Below are 20,672 nucleotides of genomic sequence, written 5' to 3'. Positions count from 1 at the left end.
TTTTCAAGACAGTGATGCTCAAATTTTGGGAAAATTTCTGTACATGCATCTGGAAGGCACTAAAGCTGGGAAATACTGGATGAGAGGCACAGGGACAGGATTAAGTCTGACAAACATGTCAGGCTGAGTTTCTTTAGCATTTACTTTTTATTATTACTTCCATGGCAAGTTCTGACAGGTGAAGCTGGTGATTGCATACCCACCTTATCATGAGAACAGTCTTCCTGGCAGTCCAGATCCTTAGTTGGGTGGAAAATATGTTGGGCAAGTATTCTTCAAGTCACTTGAATGTGCTATCTACACTGCATCCAAACCTCATAGGATGTGAGAGGGAATATTAGGCAGCAATTTGGTTTAGACATATGGGAATACAAAGCAACTGTATAGTCAACAATTTTTCTTACTGGCAGGAAAGGACTTTCCCAGGTCAGAGGTGTGTATCAAGCACAACTGGAGTGTCAAGTTTTGAGGCCAATTAGAAATAAACTGTTGCCCTGTGGGGAAGGAGATAAGTCAAAGTAAAAGACTTTCTCAACAAAGGGAAAGTTGCCTGGCTCTGTCCTAAGGGAGGTATTTGCTATAGCTGTTGCTAAGACAAACACAAGAGCTTTCTTGGCCTATTCCATTGTGTAAAGCCTGCAGTGAGGCCGGGTGAGGAACCTGCTTTGTTTTACTGAGTTGTATGGCTGGGTTCCTTTTTTAGATTGCATATAATAGGGTGGGCATTTCAGATAGTCATAATCAGGACAGAAATGTAACATAAAAACTATGTAAAAATACAATATAAAAAGACCTTTCAGAAGAGTGGATTGATATGGGCAATTTCACACAGACAAATACCTCAGACAGATCCCAGGTTGAAGAAAATTGCCCTAACTCTCAACTGAATTGGAGAGTGATAGTTGCAGTGATTGAAACATGAGGGATTGGATCTCAAATTCCATGGACTCGATCAATCCTCGGATCAAGACTGCCTTTAAATTTTGGACCAACCCATAAAAGAACAGTTTAAGATTACCACCTGTGTGATTTGAAATAAAAATATTACAATTAATCTATAAAATCAGTTAAAACTTGCCCTCAGTTTAGATTCCTATTATTTCTAGAAAGAAACTAGATGCATAGGATATGGAATGCCTTTTTATTTTCTTAAATTATTGAATAATAGACTTGGAAAAAATTGCAGTTACCAATTCAAGAAATGTACAATGTGTAGGTTCCAAGTGGTTGAATACTCAGGTTCTACTTTTAAAGTTTTTGTGGGACTTTTTGCATCAGATAGAGAAAAAGCAAATTTTGACAAATATATTTGATGATTGCTAAAAATTTTAAAGGGAAACTTTTTATTTCCTCCTTTTTTGTGGGGAATGGACATTTTATTGTAGTCTTAAACTATGATAAAACTAATAAGTTAATAAATAATCAGCGAATAAACTAATATCAAAAATAAGTGTTCTTTATATATTTGGAAGAAGTTGGAAGTCATTATTTGTACATTTGTTTTTTCCTTTCCTTTCCTTTATATTTTTACATACTTTGATCTCCATTTCTTTTTACTCTTTATTATTTCTTCTGATTGTTAGTTTTTGTTGTTTTTTTATATTTATGCTTTGTAAAACATAATAAAATTATTTAAAATGCTTTAAAAAAACAACAAAGTTGAGTCTAGCATTTTTTGAAGCAGTTTATTCACTGTGGAACAGTTTGTACTGCCAGGATGATGCCCTTAAAATTTAATCTAATCTATTTTCTTATGATTTAAACATAAAGGGCATTGGCAAAAGCTATTCCAAGCATCATTAGAAATAATGAACCTCAGGATTATTTAGAAACGTCTCTTCTCTTCCCAGAGTGGCTTGTGTCATACAAGTCAGGAACCATATGGAAAAGGAAGCTAACATAAAACAAAAGGCAAATAAAACGTGGACAAATAAAATGTCTGCCATTAAAGTTTACTAAAATTAGACATTTGGTACTGGTGGACTATCTATTTATTAAATTCATATGCCATTCGTCTCCCTGATAGGATGACTATCTTTGCTACACTATTAAATAGTAGTACTAAGTAGTAATGTTTGGCCTCCAAATGTTGAATTGCTATCATTGTCTTAGCAAAATGGGAATGATAGATAGGAAGGAGAATCCACAACTTACTGAAAGGACACAAAATTTCCCCTATATGTTTAGGACAAGAAATCTGATTTGTTCCAAATGTTTGGGACCATACCAGCCTTAATCAGATTCAGTGGGACAGAATTATGGGCACTATATTCAAAATGTGGGGGAAGTGCCATGTTGCCTAGATTTACATAAGGACTCAAGGAGTGTTATTTCCATGGCTTTTGGAAGCATTAGAAGCTGTATGTGTTTGCTAGCCTGGAAATAAATACTAGAATATAGTTTGCTGGATGCTGTCTCCATAAGAAACGGGAGAGATTAAAGCTGGAATGCTATTATAAACTATAAAGTATTATGTTGTTGGTATTAGCAGTTGAGATGGGAATGCAATGTATAAACACTTGCACTGTAGTTCTTTACTTTCATAACTTCAATAATCTTTCTGAATAGGATAATCTAAAAATATTTCCGATTTGGTTGACTTGCCTGGTTTTAGTGTATTCTTAACAGCAGTGAAAGGGAAACCTTACACAACCATCTGAAAATTAGATGAGTAATGGATAGAGATAATAGTCCTCATGCGCAATGAAGAATTTCCCATGTAAAACTATGTTACCAACACATGACATGAAAATACCACTATGACAAAACACAGGTTCAGAAATAGCTTTCAGGAGCTTAAAAGATTCTTATTCTAGTAGTTCACTAAATTACCATCTTTGTTTTGAAAAAGCGAAACATATTTATAATAGCAGTAACATTTTAACCATCATCTTCAAAACATCCGAATAGAATAGGCAGTCTATGGTGCTCTGTTACATTTAATTCTCACAAGAAATCTGTGCACTTTCACGGGTTAAAGAGTGGGGGCATTGGTACTTACCTGATATGCCTGTTCTCGGTGAGCTGCGACGAGCATCCAGAGTGGGAGGTGCTTAGTCTCTGCTCGGATAGGCTGGGCTTAATTGAATAGGATGCTTTTACTCCACCCTGGCTCCTCCCTAGCGTCCCCCAGTTTTGGCAAAGACGAGGTGATGCAACCCCCATCCTCTATATTGGTCTGTTTGTGGTTTTGTTTTTTTTTGAAACTTATATCCAGATTAGTCGTTGGCCGGAACAGGACCTCACCAGACAGATATTGGGTGGGGCTGGATGCTCGTCGCAGCTCACCGAGAACAGGCGTATCAGGTAAGTACCAACGCCCCTTCTCCATTGAGCTGCTCCGAGCATCCAGAGAGTGGGACATACCAAAGCTTGGCTTGTCCTACAGGAGGGTCTCTGTCTGGGTTGGAGCCCCCCCCACTGTCCGAGTGGACTTGTTGTAACACCCTCCTACCAAAAGAGGCTTCAGCAGAAGCAAATACATCAATTTTGTAATGCCTAATGAAAGGCAATGGGGAGACCCATGTTACCACTCTACATATTTCTGCAATTGGAGCTTGCGTGGCCCAGGCCACTGAAGTTGCCATGCTCCTTGTTGAGTGGGCCGTGATGCCCCTAGGCACAGGCAGTGATTGAGACTTGTATGCCTTGGCTATCGTGGCCTTCAGCCACCTGCCTATAGTCGAAGAGGAAACTTTCTGCCCCTGGGAGGTTGGCTGAAAGGATACGAAAAGAGCTTCAGTCTTTCTGAAAGGAGCCATTCTATGTAAGTAAGTATGGAGAGCTCTAAGGACATCCAGTCGGTGCCATTGATGCTCTAGGCCCTGAGAAGGTCTGGGTCAAAAGTTAGGGAGAATTAGTTCTTGTGATCTGTGGAAGGCAGAATTGACTAAGTGTGAATGTGGGGTCTGGTCGAAGCACCACTCTGTCAGCATGGAATATACAGAGGTCCTTTCGGGCCGATAGGGCTGCAATTTCTGATATATGACATGCTGATATAGCCACGAGGAAAACATCCTTGTATGTGAGAAAATGGAGGCTAACAGTTTTCAGGGGTTCAAATGGACTCTTTGTGAGTGCTATGAGTACCTTGTTAAGGTCTCAGGTCGGGTAACGATGCACCACTGGCAGACACAAATTTGTGGCACCCCTAAGAAAACTCTTTATCCGTGGGTGATCGGAGATGGATGGTAGACCTTCCCAAGTCACCACTGAGGCAATGGCTGCCACTTGTCTTCTTAAAGTGTTTGGAGAGAGGCCCCTGTCGAGACCATCTTGGAGAAACTCTAAAACTTGTGCAATTGACAGTGAAAATGGGTCCACCCTGGTTTTGGTGCACCTTTTGAAGAAGATAGTCCATGTGGCATTATATATGAAGCTTGTAGAAGGGCACCGAGCCGCTTGAATGGTATTGATCACCCTGGCCGAAAAATTCTCCTTTCTTAGAAATCGCCGCTCAACCTCCAAATGGCTAGGTGGAGCCATTGAGGGTCTGGGTGTTGGATTGGTCCTTGGGTGAGCTGAATTTTGTGCGGTGGAATTTTCCACAGTTCTTCTGTGGGCAGGCCTCTGAGATCTCCAAACCATGGCCTCCTGGGCCAGTAGGGTGCCACCAAGATCAGCTCCACTTTCTTGTCCAGTAGTTTTTGTACCACTTTGGGTATCAATGGGAGAGGGGGGAAGGCATATAGGAGACCCCAGGGCCACCGGCACCAGAGGGCGTTGATGTTCTCCGCCCCCTGGGATGGGTATCTTGAAAAGAATCTCAGGAGCTGCAAGTTCAGGGGAGAAGCGAACAGATCTATAACTAGCAGACCAAATCTCTGGACTGCCTCCTGAAACAGGTCCGGATGCAGATGCCACTCTGATTGGTCGATCGTGGCCCTGCTTAGCCAGTCTGCCTGTGTGTTTGTCAGGCCGGAAACATGCTCCACTCTGATAGAGGCTAAGTTCCTTTCTGCCCAAAGGCACAGTCTCTCTGCTTCCCACATGAGATGTTTTGAGTGGTTTCCCCCTTGTCTGTTGATATGTGCTTTTGTTGTGACGTTGTCAGTATTAGTATGTGTCTCCTTTGAATATGTGGGAGGAAACTGCAAAGGGCCAGGTGGACTGCCCTGAGCTCCAACCAATTTATGCGGTGTGGAATCAAGCCCAAGGAACAATAGAAATACAGGAGATCATTTTTCCCAGTAGTTTGGACAAATCTGCTAGAGGAACCCGTTTGAGGGTTCTGATAGACTGAGCTAAGGTTTTAATGCTCTCCTGTCTCTCAGGATAGAAACACTCTTCCTTCTACTGTGTCTATTATCGAGCCCAGGTGGAAAAACCATGATGTTGAAGGGTTCACAATATAATTTTGGTATCCAATTCTGCTTGCCTGGATGAGGAGGACAAAATTAAAATGTCATCCAGGTAGCACTGGAGCCTAACTGGAGTGCTCCTAAGGTGTGCGGCCAGAGGTGCCGGAACCTTTGTAAAAGTCCTTAGGGCTATTGACAACATAAAGGGCAGGGCAACGTATTCGAAATGTTGGTTGCTGTAGCAGAATCTGAGAAATTTGGAATGTGAAGGTCTAATTGGTATGTGAAGATAAGCCTATGTTAAATTGATGGAAGTCAAAAAATCACCCTTATGCTAAGGAGAATGGATTGCAATGTACTCATCTTGAATTTGCGGTAGACTAGAGTACGATTGAGATGTTTGAAATCTAGGATTGCCCTCCACCCCCACCCCAACTCTTGGAAAAAGTAGGGAATACAAAAAGTAGGGAATAGAATCCTTGTCCATGTTGATCCGGGTTACTGGTTGGACGGCCTTAATTTCTAGTAAGTGATTGATTGCTGTCTCCATCAGTTTCCTTTTAACCGGATCTCGGGAGATAGGACTATTCATGAAAAAGTTTGGAGGTGTGGAGGAGAACCCTAGAGCCAGGCCAAATCTGATGGTGTTGCGAACCCAGGAATCCGATGTGGAAGAGTCCCATTGGTCTGCAAAGAGCCTTAATTGTTCTCCAATGGGAGCGAGATCCCTGTATTTATCTTGGACAGCAAAAACCTCTGTTTCCAGTTCCCCTGAAAAATTGCTTCTCTTGTCCACCCCAGCGAGGTCTGTCAGAGAATTCTGATCTATTTGACTGCTGGGCTCCCCTATATGTTGGTGGTCTCTGGAATCTGGGGGAGAATGGGCCTTGATAATAGGGATGAAAGGAGCCTCTCCGAAAGGGCTGAAAAACTCTGCTGTCAGAGCGACGAAGAATGGAGGGGAGGATCTTCTTCTTGCTTCTGGTCTTAATTAGAAGTGGATCCAGGGCAGCCCCAAACAATTTATCCCCCAAAATTAGGGAAGAGGCAAGTTTCCATTTGTGTTTGATATCAGCTTGCCAATGTCTAAGCCATAGTAACCGGTGGGCTGTAACCTGTGATGCCATGGCTCGAGCTGAAAACTTGACCGAATTAAATGTAGAATCCATAGAAAACTCTGTGGCCGCAATTAATTTGGCAATGTCCTGGTGTGTCCTAACATTAGAATTTTGTATGGTGTCCCTCAGGTGACGTAGCCATCTGAGTGAGGTTCTGATGAAGAAGGACGCGGCTCTTGCCGCCCTGATGTGCCTTTTGGAGTGCTATCTCAGCTTTCTTTTCCCCCAGTTTGAGGGCCTCCTCCGCTTCTGTGGGAATGGTGGAAGAGGATGCTAAGGCCACCACTGGCTCATTTACTTCAGGGGTATTCAAGCAATTAGAAAATCCAGAAGCTAAATTAAAGAAATTCTTATCAAAGCTAGTAGGGGCTGGATACGCTGCTGCTGAGGTCCACTGTTTCTGGATCAGATCTGAAAACATTTGCGGAACTGGAATAACCTCAACCTTGTCAATGGGTTGTGAGAAAATCAAATCCTCCGATTCCTCCTGAGGTTCTGGTTGAAGAACGGAAGGAGACTTTTCAAGGCGAGCTGTGGTTTTGGCCTTGAAAAGAAGATATTTGAAAAGCTGTGGACAAAATAGCCCCGTAAAGGTGGGTTGGTCTGGCTTGAGGTCCTTGTCCTTGGACATGCCTCTTTCTAGGGGTTCCTCCTCCAAGGGGACTTCACTATCTGGAACTGATACTGTGTCTACTTGCTCCATTTCGGGCTCACCTTCTCCCTTCTCCCTTCTCCCTCCTCCTGTATATCTGGATGCATATGTGAAATGAAAGAAAACTCCCCTTGAGGAGGTACCTGAGGATAATGTAGGTCAGTTCTGCATAGAGATCTTACTGACTGACAGTCATATTCCGATACTGGTATCTGTCTGGTCATCAAAGATTGTTGCACCCCGGCTGCGACTCCTCTGCGGATTGCAAGCTCCATCCATGCCTTCATAGTTTCTGATACCTCATCGGGCAGGAACTCCTCCTGTCATAGGCCAGCCGCTGTTGGAATGAAGGTCGCCTCGGGGGCTCGCCTCAGGATATTTATGTTTGGTGAGGCCTATAAGGTGCTAGCTGGCCTGGGTGCATGGACAGTTCTCCCTCGAGCCGCTCGGAGCATCCAGAGTGTGGGAGGTGCTTCAGAGTCCTCTCTCATAGGCTGAGCTTCAATTGAGGAATGCTCAATTGGGCCTTCCTCAGAGGTGCCACCAACTTGTGCCCCCTGACTGTTCACAGGTATCCTACCTGGGACCTCAATAAGGTTCTCGTTTCACTCACAAGACACCCGTTTGAGCCTCTAAGGGAGTCCTCCCTTCAGTTTTTAACATTTAAGGTAGTTTTTCTGGTGGCCATTACATCAGCACGGCGAGTTTCGGAAATCACAGCCTTATCAGTCAGAAAGGACCTCTGTATGTTCCACGCCGACCGGGTGGTCCTTCGCCCCGACCCCACCTTCCTGCCCAAGGTCAACTCAACCTTCCACAGGTCGCAGGAACTGGTTCTCCCAAACTTTTGCCCCAGACCCTCGAGGGACAGGGAAATTCTTTGGCACACCCTAGATGTAAGACGGGCCTTGCGCATCTACATTAAGCGCACACAACCCCTGAGAAGGTCGGAATCCCTCTTCCTTTCCTTTCAGCCCAGGACATTGGGGCTCAAGGTATCCCCCTCAACCATCAGTCGCTGGATTAGGGCAACTATCTCCAGATGCTACCTATCACATTCCCTGCCCGCACCCAGTGGAATAACTGCTCATTCCACCAGGAGTGCAGCTATTTCCGCAGCCTGGGCCACACAAGCCCCAATCGCTGACATATGCCGGGCAGCCACTTGGGCCTCCCTGTCTCCATTCATCAGGCATTACAAAATAGACGTATATGCCTCAGCGGAGGCCTCGTTTGGCCGCCGAGTCCTACAGAGGGTCATCAGTGACCCGGAGGGGCTTCCGGACCAGACGGAGTCCCTCCCGTAGGACTGCCAAGCTTTGGTATGTCCCACTCTCTGGATGCTCCGAGCGGCTCGAGGGAGAATGGGCGTTGGTTCTTACCTGATACGCCCCTTCTCGGCGAGCCGCGAGGAGCATCCAGCCCCACCCTAATTTCTCCGTCTGGTGGGGAATCTTGTTTCAGCCAAGGATCCACTAGTTGGTTAGGATGAGTACATAGCCTTTCCTTCTCGTCCTCGCAAAAACTGGGGAACGCTGCATGGAGTCACGTGAGGGGGCGGAGCATTCCTCAATTGAAGCTCAGCCTGTGAGAGAGGACTCTGAAGCATCTCCCACTCTCTGGATGCTCCTCGCGGCTCGCCGAGAAGGGGCGTATCAGGTAAGAACCAACGCCCAGTCTAAGGCTACTGCTGGCTGTTGAGTCTGAGATAGGAACTGGGGGAGGAGGCTGGGAAGTTCTTTCAGCCTCCTTAGAGTGTTTCTCAATTTGCTTTTCCAACGCCTTCTGGCATCAGGTAACATCTTTCTCTGTGGCCTTCGAAGGACCCTTAGATTTCTTGGACTTATTTAGGGCCCATATCTTAGCGCCACCTCTGTTTGCCATTGCAATTCTGTAGTTACTCTGTCTATAAGTTAATCTGTAGTAGAGTATGAATAACAATATATTGAAATGTATATATCTGTGAGTATATCTATATATGGATGGTTGGCGTGTCCAGGGTCCTGCCCCACCACAGGGAGGAGGGGGGCAGCCAACAATCTTTACTTATACCTCCCCGAAACGGGAGTAAAGGGAGCTGCAAATTTTAATTCTCCTTTATAAGCTGCATTAAGCTTTGAAGAAATTAAAGCCTCTCACAGGAAAAGTAAAATTCAGGAATACGGCCACACGATGCAACGTGGATAAAATGGCGAAGTCCTGTAAATTGCACGCCAAAATGACCGTTGCCCAACTCTAAAACGGCACTGGCCAGTTTTGTTTTGGCACCAATACCTCTTCAACCTTAGTCACACAGTCATTTAAAAGGGCACAAAACAAAATGGATACTGTGCGACTGAACGATAAAGAGGGGACCAGGAGGGCTACACCGCCCTCCCCTCTGTAAATCCTAGGGGAGAAAACGCCGCTGGCGAAAGGTAATTAGGAACTGAATGAGCGCGCTATCTTAAAAAGCGGCTCAAATTTTGAATCACAATGGCAAGACAGAAAATATTCAAAGAGTGACAAACTGTGATCTCTGGGGAAAGCACGGCTGCCGAAACACGAAGTAAATTAAGTAAGGATATTTTCTAAGGGAAAGGGAGTTCGTTTGCTACTCCCAGTATAGCTCTTCAGTATAGCTCAGAATGAGTAAACAGTCATAAAGTCACACCTTTTCTTACCCCTGCCAGACATGTGAAAAAGCAACTCCTGCCATCTCCAGCTTGTATTGCTACAGGAGTTGTTACCTGACACTTGGAGGCCCTTCAGTAAAAAGGATGGGCAGGTTTGGAAATGGCAAGGCTGATTTACACCTGGCTTTATTAGAGTGGCAAAAGAGCAAAATGGAGTTCAGGTCATTTGTTTTCAATGCCCGAGAATAGCTCTATTGCATTTCCAGCCAAGTTGTTTTCATGAAGCATTTAGGGATTTTTGAATGGTTCATAAGACAAAACAAAAGGATGGATCAATTTGCATCATTTGGATCGCTAATTTCTTCTTACTGCTTATTCAATTGCCTCTGGCTCTTTGTGACTCAATAGATGTAATTTTACCACAATTGTCTGCCAGTGTTTCTTGTAAGCTCATGTTTATGTCATCAGCAATAGATTTAGCCTCCTCCCCCTCCTCCCCCCTCCTCATTTTGACTGCCTTCAGTTTTTCCAAGCATTAGAATATTCCTTGACTCTTGCTTTGTGTGTCCAAAATATTAAAACTTGAACTTCATTATTAGTGTTTCCAATGAGCAATCTAAGATGACTTTATTTATTTAATGATTTTTTCCTTCTTCTAGTCTGAATTATTTTTCAACAGTTTTCTTCAGTATTACAATTCAGAAACTTCCATTTTCTTTGTTCAGCCTTTCTAAGGGTCCAGCTTTCACAACCATATGTTACAGCTGGGAAAACCTTGACAATCTGTTCTTTCCTTGTCCATGTGATATCTCTGCATTTTAGTATTTTTTCTAGATCTGTCAGAGTCTTTCTCCCAGGTAGCAGATGTCTCTTTTCTTTTATAGTTTTAGGCAAGTTACCATCCTGCAATTTTTGAGTTTAGCAAGATAAAGGCTGGTATTACTTGAACTTTTCTGCCTTGTGCATTGGATTGGCACTATTTGCACTATTTTATATTTTTTAAAATATTGAACAGCAGACTGACTTTTGTATTCTCTTGACAAGAAATCCAACAGTTCTGCTGGTGTTTTATCAGTTCCTTTAGTTTTGTTGGTTTCTAGGATCCATTTAAGTTTTCATAATGTTTGATTCTAGTCCAGCGATATATCTCACATATCATGAATTTTGAAATTCTTGTTTATATTTTCTTTTTACAATAGATCTTTGCATTCTTTACCATTTATTTTACCCATCTTTTGATAAAAATGTTTCCTTGACTTCTGTGATTTTAAAAATTGTTGTCCTCACCATCCAGTTGTTACCCCTATATTTCTTTGTACTTTTTTCTTATCTTTCTCCTTTCTGGAACTCAGTGTTGAATTGGCAGAGTTTTCTTCTTTTTATCACATACTCAACAATATTCTACACAATTATGTGGCCCTCGTTTGACTATTTCTTCCTTTTGCTTTTTCATTCTGGGATATTTTTGTTTTCTCCATCTTTAATGATGTCACATATTTCACCCAGTTCTTACGGCAGCCTATCAATCAATCTATCCTTTACTTTTACCATATAATCATGTAGAATATTACTGAGAGTATACATTGTAGAACTGATTATTTTATTTAAATTGTAATTTTAGAAGAAGGACCATGTTATCCCAGTTGCAGTTATCATCAACTCTCATTTTTATTGATTGACCAAAACTTTTCTATTTTTGCATGCAGAGCATAAAGAAAATTTTGTTTTGCTGCGTCCATCCAATGATGTCCATATGTAGTCTTTTAGCTTGTTAAAGAAGGTACCGTATTTGCCGGCGTATAAGACGACTTTTTGCCCTGAAAAACATGCCTCCAAGTGGGGGGTCGTCTTATACGCCGGGAGGACTCCGACTCCCACTTCGAGCTTGAGTTGCAGCCGGGAGGAGGCTGGGGGAGCGGTGTGTGTGTGTGTGTGTGTGTGTGTGTGTGTGTGTGTGTGTGGCGGGTGTCACTCGCCACGCGCTGCGCAACCTTTCCCCCTCTTCCTTCCTTAGCGGTGTGGGGAGGAGAGGATTCAAGATCCTCACGTGCGGCGTACTTTTCTTTTTTTTTTTTTCTTTTTGCACGCAGGTTTTGCATGCGGCGGCTGTAGGTTAAGGATGGGGAGCCCCGGGTGGGTTATCAGGTTTTACGGTGCTTCCAACATGTGCGAACGGTGGGAGAGCGGAGAAGAGAGCGAGCAAGCGCCCGCTGTGTGAAATCCTGCCGTCAAAGCAACACTGGGGGAGGCAGGGTATAAATTTACCAGGTTAATGTAGCAATGGTGATTAATGCCCAGAACATTGTTTGCGGGTATTGGGGTGTGTGTGTGTGTGTGGTGGTGGTGAGGAGAGGTTGTCCTTTGAATGCGGAAAAGTAGGTGTGACCTTGTGTAGGAAAATAAAGAGATCCTTTTAGCGTGTTTGGCTTCTTTGCCTCCCTCGTTCGTTTTGACGTGGAGATAATGGCCTTCGGGCGGGAGGGGAAGAAAACGGTAGCTGGATCATTTCAAATTTCACTTACTCTCCTGCCTCACTTCAATATGTCTGAGCGACTCCAGATACTGGAAGACTTTTTGAATGAAAGTGTTACCTCCATTTTTTTTTTAAAGAGGGCCACTTGGGGAAAAAAAAGATTCTAAGGAATTCCTTGTTTCTTGATTAAAGAGAAGGCATTGAATATACTGTTCCTTGGCAGCCTTTTCAGTGTCCGGGTTTTGTGTGTGTGTGTGTGTGTGTGAGAGAGAGAGAGAGAGAGAGAGATCAGCTGTATTGAGAAGAGAACGTTTCCTGTGTTCTCATTTTATTTACAACATATTTTACGCTTAATGGTAAGCAATGAAAAATATTTTTAAAACTCATTCTAAACTCCATAGCTATTTGCATATTCTTGGTTCAAAATTGGATTAGCTCATTTCAAAATTGTCCAAAGCAGAAAAGTGCGTAAAAAAAAAAAAAGTGCAAAAGTGGAAGGTGTGTGGAAGAGGGGGTAGTCTTATACGGCAAGTATATAACAAACTCTATATTTTGAGTGGAAATGTTGGGGGTCGTCTTATACGCCCAGTCGTCTTATACGCCGGCAAATACGGTATTTGCTATAAACACTGACTTTTCTTGAACTCTATTCATCTGTCTCCATATTCATTTCATACACCAAACCTAAATATTCCTCTTATTGCAGATGATCTCTTACTTCCAACTTTAGCATTGCATTCTCCTATAATTAACCTGATGTCTTTATGATTTATAGCTAAGCCAGAGTTAATCCTTACTTCAGTTTAAGGGTGTATTCACATTTAACTGGTGATATGAGCAATTTTAAAGACATTCAGCTATTCAAAGTGTTCCTCCATAGGAGATTTTGCTTGAAGGAAAAACAAAAGAAACTAGGAGAAAAGAGAGAAAAAGGTAGAAAATAAAAGATAACAGTCTGGTTTTCTGGACCTTGAGATTTTAGTCTCAAAGACAGGGGTGAAAATTTATTGGTCTTGCATATGTTGATAAATTATTACTTCCAAAGCCCTTGGGCAGCATGACCAATGATAAAGATCAATTGTAAGTTGTAAATTCAGCAACATCTTACAGTTCTACCACTTAGTCTGCAAAAAGAATGTGTTCATGATTAAAGACCAGAAAGATGTTGCATTTTAAGACTACTTGTTACAGATTTTCTCTTAATTTTATCTAGAATGCTAGGGAAGTATGAACTAATAGCATTTTCTTGCTAATTTATCTAAGGCAGTTTTTATGCCACACAGTGGATATATTGCCATGTTAGAACCAATCTAATTTCTGCCAATTAAGTATGCCATTTGTATATAGCTAGTGATACACACTTTAGTTTTTTTAGATCTAAGGATGCATATGTGACAGGACCATATGTTGTTTGGAATCTCTGTCCTGCTTAGATATCTAGAGGAAGAAATATAGAATTGGATTTATTTTTCAGTTTGTCCGCTTATAAATTACAGGTCTGGCAGGTATATGGAACTGCTCTGTGGGAGCAGGTGGTTCAGCTGCCTCCACCTGGGGTGGTTGTTCATAGAGATCCATTTGTAATTGTCCCAGTCAGCCCCTCCTTCTCCTCTTCAAGCTCCGAGGGATACAGTTAACAGCTGCCTGACAGAGTAAAGAGTTTACTGTCAAGAATGCTGGGCTCAGAAATCTGATTTTGGCTTCAGACTAATTCAATTCTGGTGGAAAGGGATGAAATTGTTACACTGCTACCTGCTGGGTCACATAACTGCTGACTGAGGGGGAAAGATAAGACTTTCTCCAGTCTTCTGTTTTCTTGTCCTCAATCTCTTCATCTTTCTAGGAGACCAAATGAGGCACAGATCAGCTCTTGTATCCCTGAACGCCCTTCTGGTCAGAAACTTCAGGGAAGTGACACAAAAAACATGGAAATAAAGGTATCCATGAATGTTTAGTCATATGCTGACAAATAATGCATTTGAGTAGAAAAGTAGCCCCTGGTTTTCTCTGCCCAATTTTTGGAAAAGCTTTCACTATAGCATTCCTGTTTGAAATATTGAATTTGAGAATGACAATGCTTAATGGGTCTTGGGCTGCCAAGAATTTCCCAATGCATAGAATTCTGCCAGTTCTTTGATTCAGGCTCTCAAAAAAGAGAATCTGTAGAAGTTCCTCCTTTATGGATCTGATGTAGACCATTATTAGGCCAGGAGTCCACTTCTTCCAGAATTGCAGAGCAGCAAAAGAGTTGTGAGGTAGAATTTGACACCCTCTTTGCTTTGGGTTATTTGCTCCTTTTACAAAATGATCCAAGGTGGGGAAAAAAAAAACCTCTTGTAAAGATGAGTTGGGAAAGGAGGCATATGGATCAGACCTATAACGCATTGGCTTCAAAAAACACTTTACTTTTATTATGTCTGCAACCCCAAGGTCATCATAATCTCCTATTACCTTCAGGAGAAAAAATCCACAGGCTTCAAAAATTGGGCAAAGTGTGGTTGCTGCTGGTGAGTAGTATTTCTGAAGTGCATAGCAAGCTTGGGATTGATTTTTTTGAATGGAACGAAATGCTGCTGATGCGGTTCACGTATTTGTGGTTTCCATTAAATATTGAACCGCTGGAGAGAACTGGAATAAGATCAAGGGCAGGATTATCCTTGCTTTTGCATCACTTATCATTTGGTGAATATTCATGGTATTTGTATATTTATATTCTATACAGCAGGCATAACAATATATCTACTACAGGGTGTAGGTGAAATCACGGGCACATAGGGTAGAGAAAAAACTTAGAACATCAATTTTGCCACGAATCTTGTGAATATTCTTTTTCATTTACCCTACCAATCTTTCAGTTGTCTAGATGGCAAATTCGTGTGAAAGAATGTTGATGAAACAACTTTGGGTTTAGATATATTATCTGTTCCTAGAATCAGTTATTGTGTCTCATATTCAGTGGTTTGCAATAGGTTTGTTTTAATGACTAACCCAAGCAATCTCAAATAACATTAACAGGGAAAAAAAACAAACACTAGGTGAGTTCATGATTGTGGTGGCAGTCTGTGGTGATTCCCATTATTGCAAGTGTTTATTCAAGCAAATTTCTGGAATATAAATTTGCCCACTGTTATGTATGTATTTGGGTTTACTGCTAATGAAGCATCATTTTCTTGAGAAGCTCTTAAAACCCAAATAATATTCTACATACAAATTAATGCATTATTTTAAATGCCAAGTCTTGAGCAATTATCTGAATTCAAGAAGAGCCTTCAGAAGGGGGGATTTTTAAGATTCCATGGAACTGTTAATAATCTCATGTAATTCTCAGAATGAACAAGGTATACAGTCTTCTTCCTTATGGATTAAAGGCAAGCACAGAAATTGTATAAATTTTTCCTCAAGGCTCTGGAGTGTATTGTGTATTTACCCAGTTTTGTTCATTCTGCATGACTTGGACCACAAGCTTTTTTCTTAAGGGGATAAGTGGAGATAATTCACCACTGTGATGAGATGCAACCAGGACCCAATGTCCTATATTTTCCAGTATTCTCCACTGATGCTTATAATTGCTGATCCAGATTTGAATTGAAGTTATAGGAGCCCATCCATTACCAATCACAGCAGCTGAAAAAAGTTAAGCTATGGATATGGAATACACTGCAGGCTAGATTTATGAAAACTTGATTGCACAATATATTGGCCTGCCCAGGCATACATTTGTGCATATTTAAGAAAGACCAGGACTTTTTGTGTGGACAGAAAACATACTGTGTGGACCAATCTTTAATGTTCATCCAGGATATTAATATAGTTCCTAGGATTCTTGATGTCTTGATTCTGAATGTGCCAAATCCAGATGGATTGATCACCAAAGGGGGCTCCAGAGATATTTGTAGTTATTTCCTGATGTGAAGGAACTGAACACATTTGGCTGGAGAGCTCATTCTAGTTTGTTTGTTCCTTGGCTTTGGACCAGGAATACATCAGACTGAAAATGTGATCTGGGCTGCAGAACACCAAGCCCATGTTGTCTTGTGGTTTCTTCTGTCCTCTTCCTGTTCAATTTGTGGATCCATTTTAGAGCCAGGACCTGCTTTAGGGAGTAAAAGAGTGGCCAAATTGGCTCTCTTGCTGAGTTTATGTAGACAAGACATTAATACAATATGATTCTTACTATATGGCATCCTGATGGGAGATCAGGTTATTCGATTTTTTTCATTAACCATTCCAGGATTGAGAAATAAGTTATATCTTACCTCTTACGGACTTTTAGCTGAAAAAAAAAAGGATTTGTGATTAAGGGTTTGAAGATTAGAAAGAGTTGTTTATGAAAACAAGGGAATTATGATATGTAACTGTAGAGAGTGTGTGTGTGCATTTATAGCCATTGTCAAAAAGATTGGAAGCTGCTTCTTTGTAATTTTTTGTTTCTTCTTGTTTTCTATTTTTTCTTACTTATATTCACCATTTCTTATTTTTTCCTTTTCTAATATTTACATTGTTTTTATCCTGTTAAAGAATCTTCAATAACAATTTTCTTAAAAAAGAAATACGTTGTGTCTTCAGTTGATTTTTTTTTCCAGTGAAGAAGTGTGTCACTGGGCACAGTTTGCTCATAATGATAAGTAATCCTGTCTGATTTATGTATCTTAGTTATAGTGGTGACAAAAATGGAAAGAGAGTCATAGGGACAGTGGGGAAATGGGGAAGTGCCTGGCTCAAGACCACAGATTCTTCCTTCTGGACTTGTACTGTACAATTTGCAGTGAACCTTGTGCTGTGAAATAAAAGCAATGTTATTTTTAATCCCTTTCAGTTCGAGATGGTTTCATTCATTCATTCATTCATTCATTCATTCATTCACTGAATTTCTATAGCTACCCATCTCAGTCAATAACTATATGTTATGGATCTATGTATGAATAACAGTTTTGGATTAATACTGGAGTTTAGGACTGAGATGACAGTCCTATAGTCAATTAGAAGAACTTGTCATCAACCTCTTTGGTGAGCTTTTGGGCTCCTAGCGCTTTGTGCCCCCCCCCCTTTCTTTTCCCCCCTGCGCCGCCCGCACCCCCTGTAGGCTTCCCCCCCCTCAACCCGCACACTTTACCCTTTGGTGTGCAGGCGTGCACACACACACACACTCACACACGCACAACACTCTAAATTCTATGGCGAAAAGGGTTTCAGGTGATGGTGGGATATGCAGTCATGCCTCTCTGCTTAAAGCAAATGCATCTTTTCCAGGGACTGCATTTGCAGCTAGGAGGGCCACACCCATGCCCAGTTCCTGAATTAAATAAAGGCAGAATATAAAACAAATCAGGAATAAATGATCTTAAGCAGGGAAGACGAGTGATACATGAGTACCCAGTGTGCTCTAAAGCATCTTCTTTGCTTTGGAATCTGAAGTACTGCTTGGCTCTAATGTGTAGAAGTGTGATGGAATCGCTTTGGAAATTGTGAGGTTTTTTAAAGAATTTTTTTTGCCACAAACCCGTTTCTGTCAAATTTAAGTATGACTTTTACAAATAACATGAAACAAAGGTGATCACAGAGTTCATTTTTCTACTGAAGATGTCACAAAGCCCAGAAATGAATAGCCAATTAGTCAGTAGCCACTTAATAAACATTAACAAATGAATATTGCCTTTCCTATCCCTCCTTCATTGCCCTCATAAGTGGGCTTGAAGCGAAGTAATGAATCAGGAAACATCCATGTTTCATTCTTGCCCCCTGAATATGCACTGTGTCTTTTAAGAAGGGTTGGAGCTTCAACATTTTACTAGCAGGATTTTATGTTACATGCTTTCTTTTGTGTGTATGCTCAGCTGTATTCTACTTCTTATTCTCTAGCTGTTGCTTCCAGCCCCCTCACATTTTAAGCGTAATTGGTCTAGAACCTTTAATTTCAGCAATTTTTTTTCCTTCCATTTGACAGAGGAAGAGACATAATCCAACCTTTTAAAGTGAACAATAGTTTCACAGTATTGTTTGAGAAAGCCAAACACCAAGATTTGATTCACCAGCTTAATTAAATGTGTGGTAAATTAAAATAGGGCTCCCAACCAATTAAATAATTCTGAGTTAATTATTGTGTGTGATTTAATAGAAAAGTTGACTAATTAGCCATGTAAAAACCTTTAACTGTTTCAAAAACATCATTCTTTGGGTTTTTAAGTGATATATCTGTGTTTCACAGTATGTACTGTAAGATAATACTTTCTTCCATTTGAGTGAAAAACACGAACTTTTACCACCTGTAGTGTGTGTAATTCATTTACCCTGGCCATTGTAATTATACATTATTTTCTTCAAAATCTGGATAACAATTTTACGTATTGTTATGCCACTTTTTAACTCTCCATACAGTATATTTTGCATACAGTTTATTTCCAAAATACAATTTCTACAAAAGACCAGTGAATAAGCTAGAATACTATATGGGTCCTGTGCAAAATGATGTTCCCATTGTGTGTGTAGCTCAGGGGTATCAAACTCAATTTCATTCAGGGCCGCATCAGGATTGTGATTGACCTTGGGGGCCTGGTGTGAGTGTGGCAAGGGTGGGTTAGGGTTGATGTCACTCATGTTGGGGGTGCCTGCGGTGGCCTGAGTACTCTGCCAGCGAAAATCGGCTCCTGAGCTCCGTTTCCGGCTCCTGCAACCTCCTGCCAGTGAAAACGAAGTTCAGAAAAGTTCCATGTTGTCCTCCTGAGCTCAGTTTTCACTGGCAGAGGCACCGCAGGCCAGTCCCTTGCTGTTTCCAGGGTGGCCTTGTGGGCCAGATCTAAAGGCCTTGACTTTGACACCCCTGGTATAGCTACTTGTGAATAGCAGCTTAGAAATAAATTATATTGCATGCAAATTTCCTGTAACCAAAGTATAACTCAGTGGGAGATGATCCACATTCAGCCCATGTTTCAATAAAAATACATCAGAAAAAATTATTAGGAAATTTCTTTTCCAATCAAAACAGACTGATCAGCCTGATCAGTTTTGTAGAAAAGCTTAGTGTATTTATATAATTTTTTGTCATCCTTCATTCCACTCTGTGATTTGAAGACATCTGTGTTATGGACAAATATGGATGCAAAGGGTCTGATGGTGTTCTATCAGCAAAACACAATCTGGCAGCTAAACTCCACTATTACATACAGATTAGACACGTTCCTAGGTATAGGGAAAATAAGCTGTTCCTATTAATGGGGTAGTTGTAAAATATTCAGTTATTTGTAAAATTGAGTCAATAAAAAGCTGCATCAATTATCTGCCATTGTTGGCAGGAGAATTAAGACACTGAGAGCCAGCCAGATGCATGTTTCCTATAGCAGCCCAGATATAAGTAGACTTGTGCTGGGACAGTGAACAGTTGCAAGTGTGGAAAGGGAACTTCACGAAGACAGTAGTGTCACAAAAACAGGAAAAGCCCAAGGGGAACATCAGGTCAGCCAGAAAACAAACTTACATAGGAAAAGGAATCAAATAAAAAGTATTAAAGAATCCCTATAGACACAAGCCTAAGTAATTAAGAAAACTAGACAAATAGGAAAAGGAAACAAAAGATTATTTAGAAAACCCTTACAAACACAGGACATACCAAATAAGCAAAACAAACAGACAAAATGCACAAAATATAAATTACAAAAGGGACAGACAGGAGATTGCCACAGAACAAATATGAAAAACTATCTTAAAGCTAAAAGACATTACAGAAAACCAATAATACATCTGGCCACCCCGTGGAGTTTGCTCTCCAGCGGAAATAAAGACAAACTCAAACAGGATTTGAAACATTAGGCACAAATACAAACACTCACACAAAATCAACTTACAAAGGGAGAAAAGGGTATAAAAAACCAGGGACTTACCATAAGAAGCTAGCTAGCCCAGTAACGCAGATTTCTCGCTGTTCTCCGCCTTCCTGAAAAATAAAAAGATCCAGCTTTCAAGCAGTTGTCCGTATCCTTGCGCCGGAGCTCTCCCAGTTGGAAAATCGAATCCTCGAAAGAAAGGCATTTTGACACCTTTCAACACAAGAATAAAATGATGTTTCTTAAATGACATGGCTGGCTGAAACAGACATTTACAGATTAACAAAGTTGGAAGGGATCTTGTAGGTCATCTAATCCAATCCCACCCCCCGAAGCAGGAGACCCTACACCATTTCTGACAAATGGCAGTCCAATCTCATTTTGAAAGTCTCAAGTGATAGCGCTCCCACAACTTCCGAGGGCAAGCTGTTCCATTGGTTGATTGTTCTCACTGTCAGAAAATTTTTCCTTATTTCCATGTTAAATCTCTCCTTGTTCAGTTTCCATCCATTATTCCTTGTCTGGCCTACAGGTGCTTTGGAAAATAGCTTGACCCCTTCCTCTATGTGGTAGACATGTAGGAGAATTTCACATTGTAGCCAATGTCCTTTTGTCCTTAGGGGGAAACTATCTGATCCATTTTCTTTATCCTAAATAGGTGATTTTGCTTTGACCCAGCATCGTGTGGCACCTGCTT

The 20,672-nt window shown here is 41.3% G+C and overlaps 1 protein-coding gene across 7 annotated transcripts in view; it reads left to right on the top strand.

Annotated features, from left to right (window-relative positions):
• The window catches only part of PLXNA1 (plexin A1), a 403,477-nt gene that overhangs the window by 55,526 nt on the left and 327,279 nt on the right, over window positions 1-20,672 (top strand). The window lies entirely within an intron of this gene.

Source organism: Notechis scutatus, chromosome 2 (genome assembly GCF_049901735.1).
Source record: "Notechis scutatus isolate UNSWTSFEM ecotype Mainland chromosome 2, rNotScu1.2, whole genome shotgun sequence".
Classification (NCBI taxonomy): Eukaryota; Metazoa; Chordata; class Lepidosauria; order Squamata; family Elapidae; genus Notechis; species Notechis scutatus.
This window is presented reverse-complemented; position numbering and strand designations above follow the sequence as displayed.